The sequence below is a fragment of the Mus pahari genome, chromosome 5 (genome assembly GCF_900095145.1).
Source record: "Mus pahari chromosome 5, PAHARI_EIJ_v1.1, whole genome shotgun sequence".
Classification (NCBI taxonomy): Eukaryota; Metazoa; Chordata; class Mammalia; order Rodentia; family Muridae; genus Mus; species Mus pahari.
Window position 1 is genome coordinate 37,878,216 of NC_034594.1, and position 9,290 is coordinate 37,887,505.

At 46.2% G+C, this 9,290-nt stretch overlaps 1 protein-coding gene across 4 annotated transcripts in view; it reads left to right on the forward strand.

The window, feature by feature from the left end:
• Cflar (CASP8 and FADD like apoptosis regulator) overlaps positions 1 to 9,290 on the forward strand; it is a 44,635-nt gene that overhangs the window by 2,296 nt on the left and 33,049 nt on the right. For 2 of the 4 annotated variants that reach the window (XM_029538616.1, XM_029538617.1), the window contains exons 3-4: positions 371 to 459; positions 3,510 to 3,658. The gene's annotated coding sequence lies outside the window, so the exon portion shown is untranslated. The remainder of the gene's footprint in view (positions 1 to 370; positions 460 to 3,509; positions 3,659 to 9,290) is intronic. The other 2 variants (XM_029538615.1, XM_021198522.2) reach the window with 1 other exon arrangement.

Sequence of the window (9,290 nt, forward strand, 5' to 3'; positions counted from 1 at the left end):
GGGTTTTTTTTTTTTTTTTTGAGCCTTGACTGGTCAGTTCTGCCCGGAAGTTGGTTTCCTCTCTGGCTTCCTGGAACTTTCCTCCGCCCTCTTGTTAGGGTTGTGGAGTGCAGCAATGGCCTCGATCCAATTTTGGTGGAATGGCGACCATTCTCGTCTTCTCGGAGCCTTTCTCTTTGCTCACACTCGGGGCGATTCTGCCCCCCCGCAAGAGTTCTCTGGTTATGCCCTTAGCGCTGGGAGAGTATCTCATTCCTGAACCTGTTGGGCTTGCTGGGCGCGTCACCTGGCTAGCAGCTTGAGCCAGCTCTGCAGGCTGACTTTCGGGGACGCCTACTGAAGAGGCCGCTCCTATCTGTGTTCTTTCCAGTGTCTCGTTCGATCCAGTTTTCTGGAGGTCTCCAGCGAAGACAGGCGACAAAGCCGTTGTTGAGTGGGATGGGCCGGCGACCGCCCGGTGTGAGTAATCCCAGAACCCCTCCTATTCTCGCTGTTCCCAAAGGGACTTGGGACTTTGGAGAGCTGACTCCTGATTAATGTAGGAAGGTGTTTGTTTCCTATCTTCCACTCTTGGTTCCTTCTGTGCTTTTGGGGGAATCCACTCACAGCACCTCCAGACTTGTGGCACATTTAAATCCAAGTCTTTCTTGAAGAGAGTCAAAGACTTATTAAATTAAACTTGTTACTGGACTCAAACGCCTCCTTGTTAATTTAGTGTGTGGCTCTGGATGAAGTGAAGTTCTGGACAAGGTACTTGGGTGTTTTTTTGTTTGATTTTGTTTCTATAATCTCAGCGTAGAGGCTGCCTGGACAAAGCTCAGGGACAGCTTGTTCTGGCAAGAAGCCTGCTGGCCAAGCATGAGGCAGTGAGGGTTTGACCCAGGGTCTTCCTATACTCAAAGCATTATTTTTCTTAAATCTCAGAAGCAAGAACCACTACCTGCTATGATGCCCTAGCTGACGTCACCTCTGGGAAGACTTAAACACCCCACCTGGGGCAGCTGTTTTGATCCTTACTGAGGATTTTACTGCTTATTTTGCATTGCATTTTAATATCCAAGACCTTTCAGGCAAGTTATAATATAAATAAAATATACCTGCAAAGTAAATACAGACACTGCCCCCACCTCCCACAAGTCCATTCCCTAGAGACAGCCAGAGGTGGCTGGTTCTAGTCATGTACATTGTTGTACTCACATAGTCTTTTGATTGCCTTTAAAAGATTGGGAATTTCCCCTGGCCCCAGCCACCCCACTTGTTTTCGTATTCTTTCCTCCAAACAGTCTTTCAGAACAGATGTTTGTGGCATTGGTTTTTTTCTATTTCCACCCCAGTTTCCCCTCCTTTCCCATCTTGTGCAGTGGACACTTGGATTTGTTACATTGGCTCAGTTTTTTTTTTTCTCCTCCCTCTTCAATTCTTAGCTTTGGGGAACAATTTCTTCCTTTGTGTCACTATTGAAAGAGAAAGACCGCGTGTGCGCGCGCGCGTGCGCGCGCGCGTGTGTGTGTGTGTGTGTGTGTGTGTGTGTGTGTGTGTGTGTGACACTAGTCTGTCTGTCTGTGTCCTTGAATCTTGTTTTTCTAGGTAAAATTGAACTCTTTTTCTGCTCTTTGTACCTTATTCTATTTTTATGCTCATTCAATGATCTGTATTCATAGCCACTTTTTCTTTTTATTTGGCCATTTAATGCCAGAAAACAACAATGACAACATCAAATCTTAGCTTCATTATTTTCCTCTTTCTGGGTTTTCTTTGGTTGAACCCATTGAAAGAATTAAGTTCTACCAACTTGGTATCAGATTTACCACATATTCAGGACTGTATTCTGCAGTGAACTCTTCAGTTGAAGAAGACTGTAGTATCTTCTGATTTTTTTTTTTTTTTTAAGATTTCTTTATCATTATATCTAAGTACACTGTAGCTGTCTTCAGATGCACCAGAAGAGGGCGTCAGATCTCATTACGGATGGTTGTGAGCCACCATGTGGTTCCTGGGATTTGAACTCAGGACTTTTGGAAGAGCAGAAGTTGCTCTTAAACACTGAGCCATCTCTCCAGCCCGTATCTTCTGATTTTTAAGACAGCCCAGGCTGGTCTGCAACTCACAATGTAGCACAGATTGGCCTTGAATTCTCCAAATCCTCCTCAGCTTCCCAAGTGCTAAGATTACTGACATAAGCTCCTGCACCCAGGTCTATCACAGTTTTTGATCTACATTTAATACCTCAGTTTTTATTACCTCAGTTTTTATTTACTTATTTGTTTATTTGATGTATATGAATACACTGTAGCTGTCTTCAGACACACCAGAAGAGGGCATCAGATCCCATTACAGATGGTTGTGAGCCACCATGTGGTTGCTGGCAATTGAACTCAGGACCTCTAGAAGAGCAGTCAGTGCTCTTAACCACTGAGCTATCTTTCTAGCCCACCTCACTTTTTCAGTGTGATTGAAAACTCCACCTGCTTTAACTACTTTCAAGTTTTGTTTGTTTTTTTTTACTTTATTTGTTTGTTTTCTTTCCCAGACAGGGTTTCTCTGTGTAGCCATGGCTGTCCTAGAACTCACATTTTAGATCAGGCTGGCCTCGAACTCAGAAATCCATCTGCCTCTGCCTCCTGAGCACTGGAATCAAAGGCATGCGCCACCAGCTCTCAAATTTATTTTCTTTTTTCCAAGACAGGATCAGTATCTAGCCCAGCCCAAGCTGGCCTTGAATTTGCCCTTCTGCCTCAGCCCTGCAAGCGCTCTGCCTGAGTTAGACTACGATGAGAGACAGACTCTCACCTTCAGTCAGCTGTGTAGGGTAGGCCCTCGGTGCCTGCCAGGCTCAGGCCTCAGAGCTCTTGAGCAGATGACACATGACTATGCAGTTGCAGCAGACAGGCACACAGAGAGTGTCTGTTTGACCCTTGGCAGCCTACACTGAAGCAAGGTGGGACTGGCGGCATGAGAGGGCATCACCCTTGGAACCTGGACACGGACACAGCTCGGCTGTTCTACACTGAATGAAATACTACATACTCTCTGCATAGCCCTGACTGTCCTGGAACTCATTATGTAGGCCAGGGTGGCCTCAGACTCACAGATCTGCCTTCTTCTACCTTCCAAGTGCTGGGATTAAAGGCATAAGTCAACATGCCCAGCAGAACGTGCCTAAAACTTAAACTAATTTCCCCCAAATAAGACAACAGTCTAACATCCTCAGAACTACTATCTTATATCTGACAGTGTCAGTTAAAAATGCAATCGTGTAGCTGGGTGTGGTGGCGCACGCCTTTAATCCCAGCACTTGGGAGGCAGAGGCAGGTGGATTTCTGAGTTCGAGGCCAGCCTGGTCTACAAAGTGAGTTCCAGGACAGCCAGGGCTATACGGAGAAACCCTGTCTCGAGGGAAAAAAAAATGCAATCATGCATAAACTGCTGCAGTACTGAACTTGCTGGAATAACACACAGGGCAGGATTTGCTGCATTCATAAATTACAAAATTTCTATTTCCTTGGCAGAAAAAGAAAAAAACAGGCCAAACTGCTTGGCTTAAGCAAAATTTTACATTTTAATGCTTTGGCAAAAACTGAGTCCAGAGACCAAATCTCATTTCTAAGTTGTACAATGAAGAGGAGGCGGGGCCTTGCCTTTTGTTACCGTTGTCGCTGTAAGTATCTAAACCATCTGATGTGGAGTGTAGGGAACTGGGGGTATATTTTCATGTAACAGCAGTCAGGAAAACCATATTCATTCTCAAAGGCTGTAAAACAGGACAGTTAGGGCTAGGTAGAGAGACTCTTATCTCAAAACAACAACAATAAAATTGTTTTTAGGCACTTTTGAATCTATCCTGGAACAATCACATATGTAGAAACTTGGGATTGAGGTTGGGTGAATGAACACTCTGGCACATAAATTTTAAGAGCTTATCGAGAGTAAGTGCAGAGAATACATTTTTATTTTTATTTATTTTTCTACCAAAATGTATTGAGAATTAGTTGACCCTTTTCCTAAAAGGCTAGAGTTTGGCTGGAAACACTGTTTGCCCATTAAGACGAGGTCTTCCCAGCTCACAGGAGGCACAGGAGGCTCTTCCTGGGATCATACCCAGCCTCGGGGCCCCATAATCCCTCCAATCAGCCCTGTCATTACTTCATTCAGTGTAGAACAGCCGAGCTGTGTCCGTGTCCAGGTTCCAAGGGTGATGCCCTCTCATGCCGCCAGTCCCACCTTGCTTCAGTGTAGGCTGCCAAGGGTCAAACAGACAATCTCTGTGTGCCTGTCTGCTGCAACTGCACAGTCATGTGTCATCTGCTCAAGAGCTCTGAGGCCCGAGCCTGGCAGGCACCTAGGGCCTACCACACACAGCTGACTGAAGGTGAGAGTCTGTCTCTCATCGTAGTCTAACTCAGGCAGAGCACAGAAGTGATGCCTGAAGACAGCTGTGAGGCAGGGCCAGATGAGCCAGTTTGGGACCAGGGCAAGCTATGGAAGAGAGCTGGAAGGATACAGAATTCCAACATGATGCTGAGAGGTTGGGGGGGGGGCTTTCTCAATGGAGGCAACTATGAAGATGTTAAAAAAAAACTCGCTGGGGGGACAGGGAGGTATTTGGAATTGGATTATGGATAATGCACAGACATGGAAGGATATTCTTAGTGCTTGGGCTATGTATGAGGTGTTTGTCCCAATCAAAATTTAACTCTAAGAGGTGGCAGGCCACTCCATCAATAGGATTCAGTTTCATTGCTCCTGGCGACTCTGTTCATGTTTCTGGATCCAGCTGGAAGCTCAGCCTCTTCCTCCGAGGACCAGGGTGCCAGGTTTGTGCTGCCATGCCTAGTGGCAGTCCCTTTGTAAAGTCCCCACTTTGCTCTTTGTTTCCAGCACCGGGGGGCCTTCCACATGCTGGGCGAGTGCTTTCTCACTGAGGGTGCACCCCTAGCTCTCATACTACCCTTTGAGATGGTTTCACTAAGTTGCCCAGGCTGGCCTTGAACTCACTGAGTGCAGGCAGGTCTGGAGCCTTCAGTTCTTCTGCCTCAACTTCCTGAGTAGCTGGGATTACAGGTCTGTGTCACCAGGCCTGGTTTTAAAGCCCCTGCATACCAGGTTCTTTTACCTTGGGAACCTGGAAAGTTTGGAAGGGACACAGACAAAGAAGAGGAGTTTATTAAAGGGATGTATAAAGTGAACCTACTTATGTGTCAGTTTATAATTGGAACTATTTATCATCTGTGGGCAATATTATCTGTGTGAATGAAATGTGTTCCTTGTGAAGCACATGCTTTGTCACTGACAATAACCGTGGTTAGTGACATGCCAGATTATTCTTTTGCTCCAGCCAATGGTCTCCTAGGCTATGTTTTAGTGCACGTCTGCAGCACCGCAAGCCAGGAGCCACAAGATGATTATCGCACATCCTCCCTTGACTAACTTGAGAAGGGGTGGGAATTGGCGTTTGGGGTATATACCTTACATTTAAAATGCCCACGGCATGGGGAGAAATGGCAAGTGTGTTGTATTAGCTGTTCTGCTTGTCTGTGGGTCCTGTGTACAAATGGAAGGGAAAGATGGGCTCTGGCATTCCAGGTTGGTGCACGGAGCTCTGTGAGATGCTCACACCATACTCTTCAGAATCATTGTGCTTTTGGAAACTGCTAGATGAGTCTTTCAAGTCCTTCATGTTTTTATCTCACTACGGCTTCTTGGGAAGTTCCAAGTTGGCCTGCAGCTTTCTGCCTCTGGTTCTGCCCCCTCCTTGCTTCCGATGAAAGGCAAGGCAAGATGAAATATGTCTTAGGGAAGCTAACCAGGCACCATACTGACTGCTGTGTGGCTGCCTGGATTGTTTTGCAATCTGAACACGAGGTGACTGAGAGGCACTTACTGTTCAGTGACACAGTTTGAGAAGTCTGACCGAAGTTGCCACATCGCACTGTTACCACGTCCAGCTAATGCTAGGGTGTGTTAATTGATTGGCTGGAAGCTCATCTGTAGTGGAGGATGATGCAAAGGAGTTACTGGTCACACCTGTGTGGACGCTTCCAGGAAAGCCTTACAAAGTAGGTGGGCCTGCAAGGTAAGGATTTTGCTGTGCAGATGGGTGGAAAGGGTATAATCCAGGTAGAGGCTCATGGAAGACAACTTGTTGAGGTTTAATTAAGACCAAACGTGCAGTGTGTATATTGGTGAGATGCAGGCGGGTACCAGGTCATGATTGGCCTTATGCAGACAACCTTGGGATCTGTAGTGGGAGAAGAGCTGTCACTGAAGGGTTCGAATTAAGAGAATTTCAAGCACAAACCTGAACTTTTGTAAGTTCATTTTGATTGAATATAGTCTTGGACAGCTTAGAGGCTGGGGGTTGAATGAGCCATTTAGGGAGCAGGGTTCTAGGATGAGTAGGACGATTGGGAAGGCCTGGATAGAAATAGTGAAGAGAGGTCAGCCTGGGGAAGGGTTCTGAGGAAATTCACAGGGTCAGTGGAGCAGAGCAGAGCAAGCTTATGAAAACCTCTTTGTATTTAAATGTTCTGGTGTGTATTTAAAGTACAGAATCTGTTAAGATAGTTGCTCCTATGGTGGGACAGACGGACGGGGCTACGTTGTCTCACTTAGCCACCCATATCCACCTTGGTGGCAAGAGTAGTTCTAAATTAGCAGAAATCCTAAATATAACACACTTTCAGCAAAAATTTCCACCACAAAACACTTAGAGCAAGAAAAATCCCAAGAACAATTAGCCAACTATAGTTCTCAGATGTTCAGTCTTTCACTCACTTAGCCTATTTGTTGATGCCTATCCTTTGATACCTCCCCCCATTTCCTGTCTCACCCAGAGCCCATGAAACCATGCTTGATTTCCCGCCTCTTCATAGGACCTTTAAAAAGAAAAAAGGAGTCTACTTATAAATGAGATCATGCAAAATTTTTCCTATGTTTTTCATTATTTCACTTCACATAATTTCCTCTCATTTTATCCATGTGGCAAGCGACAGTCTTCTCTTTTTAGAGGCTGAATAATTGTGTGTGTGTGTGTGTGTGTGTGTGTGTGTGTGTGTATAAGAGAGAGAGAGAGAGAGAGAGAGAGAGAGAGAGAGAGAGAGAGAGAGAGAGAGAGAGNGNGNGTGTGTGTGTNTANNAGAGAGAGAGAGAGAGAGAGAGAGAGAGAGAGAGAGAGAGAGAGAGAGAACAGTTTAGCTCATCCTTTGACAGCAAGTTGTTTCTGTATCGTGGTTTTTAAAATATGGCTATAGTGCAATGGAGGTGCTCACCTCTTCTGGAAATTTTTAAAAATTTGTCTTACGTGTATTAGTGTTTTGTCCACGTGTGTCTCTGCACACCATATGCATGTCTTGTGCCCCAGGAGGTCAGAAAAGGGTGCCGGATCACCAGGAGCTGGAGTTACAGATGGTTGTGAGCCTTGTAGGTACTGGGAACTGAACCTGAGCCCTTGGGTGGGGCAGGAGTTCCCAGAGGTCTGGACAAGAGCAGTGTCATCAGTGTCATCAAGACAGGGCAAGGGCAGGCAAGCGTAGCTATCTACTCCCCAGCACCATGTTTAAGAGTGTTCAAAACACCAGTAATCAAGATACGTAATAAATAGATGTGAGTGGAAGAGATTCAGGATCTGAAAATGGGTTACAGGGTAACTGGCCGTTCCAGTTAGCCCAGGACAGAGTATTTCCTGTGATACAGGGATTTTGGTACTAAAGCTGAAAAGTTCTAGGTGTGTCCCGCTTGTCTACCTACCTGAGGTGTTATGGGGGTAGGTGTCAGGAAGCAAAAGGTAAAGGAATTTAAGATTCTGGCCAGAGAATTTGATTTCAGGTCGAGTATAGAGAAAATGAAGCGAAGCTGGGTGGTGGTGCACACCTTTAGTCCCAGCACTTGGAGGCGGGGCCAGGTGGATTTCTGAGTTTGAGGCCAACATGGTCTACAGAGTGAGTTCCAGGACAGCCAGGGCTACATGAAGAGAAGCACGGTATTTAAATACTGAGAGGGGTGGTGGTGAGGTCATTACCCAGCACTGTCACGTGTAACTCATTCATCCTTTTACATTCTGAGTGCTAGCTCTGAGTCACACCCTCATGTCTGACCACCAGGTTGCCTCTGCTGCTGTCTAGGCAGGGAGGCCCTTGGAGCCCCAGAATCCTTTGCCAGAAGCCCATCCTGGAGCCTCTTCAGCACTTCTAGCCATTTTGGAAATACAGATATCAAGTGTATTACCACTGAAAGGCCCGGAGTGATTCTGTCTCTAGACCCACCTCCTTTTCTGAGACTGTGTTGCTATTTTAAGCAGTTACTTTGATGTTCTCATGACTTGCTCCAGAAATGAAACTGAGACTGGTTTTAGGTTTTCAGTACTCAGTCAAGGTTAAAGATAGTGTGTACCAAATGGGGAACTATGTAGGTGTGGAAAAGAAGGGGAGACAATGAGTGAAGGTTTCATCAGAAGAAAGGGGAATTCCTTTAGAATCTAGAAAAGGCCAGAGGCCAGTTCTGTCTGGCTACGCAGCACTGAGGGGTTAACATAGTTAAGGGATGGGAACTTGATCAATCAAGATTGGGTGTTTGAAAGGCAGGGAGGAATCTGAGCATGGAGCCTTGTGCGGCTCTTGGAGTAAGAGCAAGTGGCTGCAGAAGAAATAAGTGGTGAGCTGGATGTAGTCCACGAACATGGCTTGGCTACTGACAGCCATGACTGAGTCCTTCCGTTGAGCTTAAAGGCCTCTGGTCTGGAGTATGGCTCTCTTGATGGTGCCGTCTGTAACCTTATGATTTTGATTTTTCCACCCGTCTGACTCTGGGACTTCTTATATATGAATAAATGCTTAGGTTAATAGCTTTGGCTCCTTCCCTGATTGGCTCGGAATTTAATAACCCGTTCATTCTGTTCTAAATAGACACATGGCAGTGTCCTCCGTTACACGTGACCGTCTTCCTCATTGTTTTGGGGTGAATGTCTGTGCCTCTGACTTTATCCCAGAATCCCAATCCCTGTAGAAGATGTCCTACCTTCTAATCCTGCCTCAGCTCATTGGTCAGTCAGCTTCTTATTGACAGCTGATGCTTCCACTCAGTGCACAAGAGATTATTCCTACATGGATCCTTCGGGAGAGGGCTAACCTAGCAAGCACAAATCCTGGGTTCAGTCACTGGCACTGCAAAACCAGGTTTGGTGCTGAGTCCAGCACTTGTGAGGCAGAGGCAGAGGCAGAGGCAGAGGCAGAGGCAGAGGCAGAGGCAGAGGCAGAGGCAGAGGCAGAGGCAGAGGCAGAGGCAGAGGCAGAGGC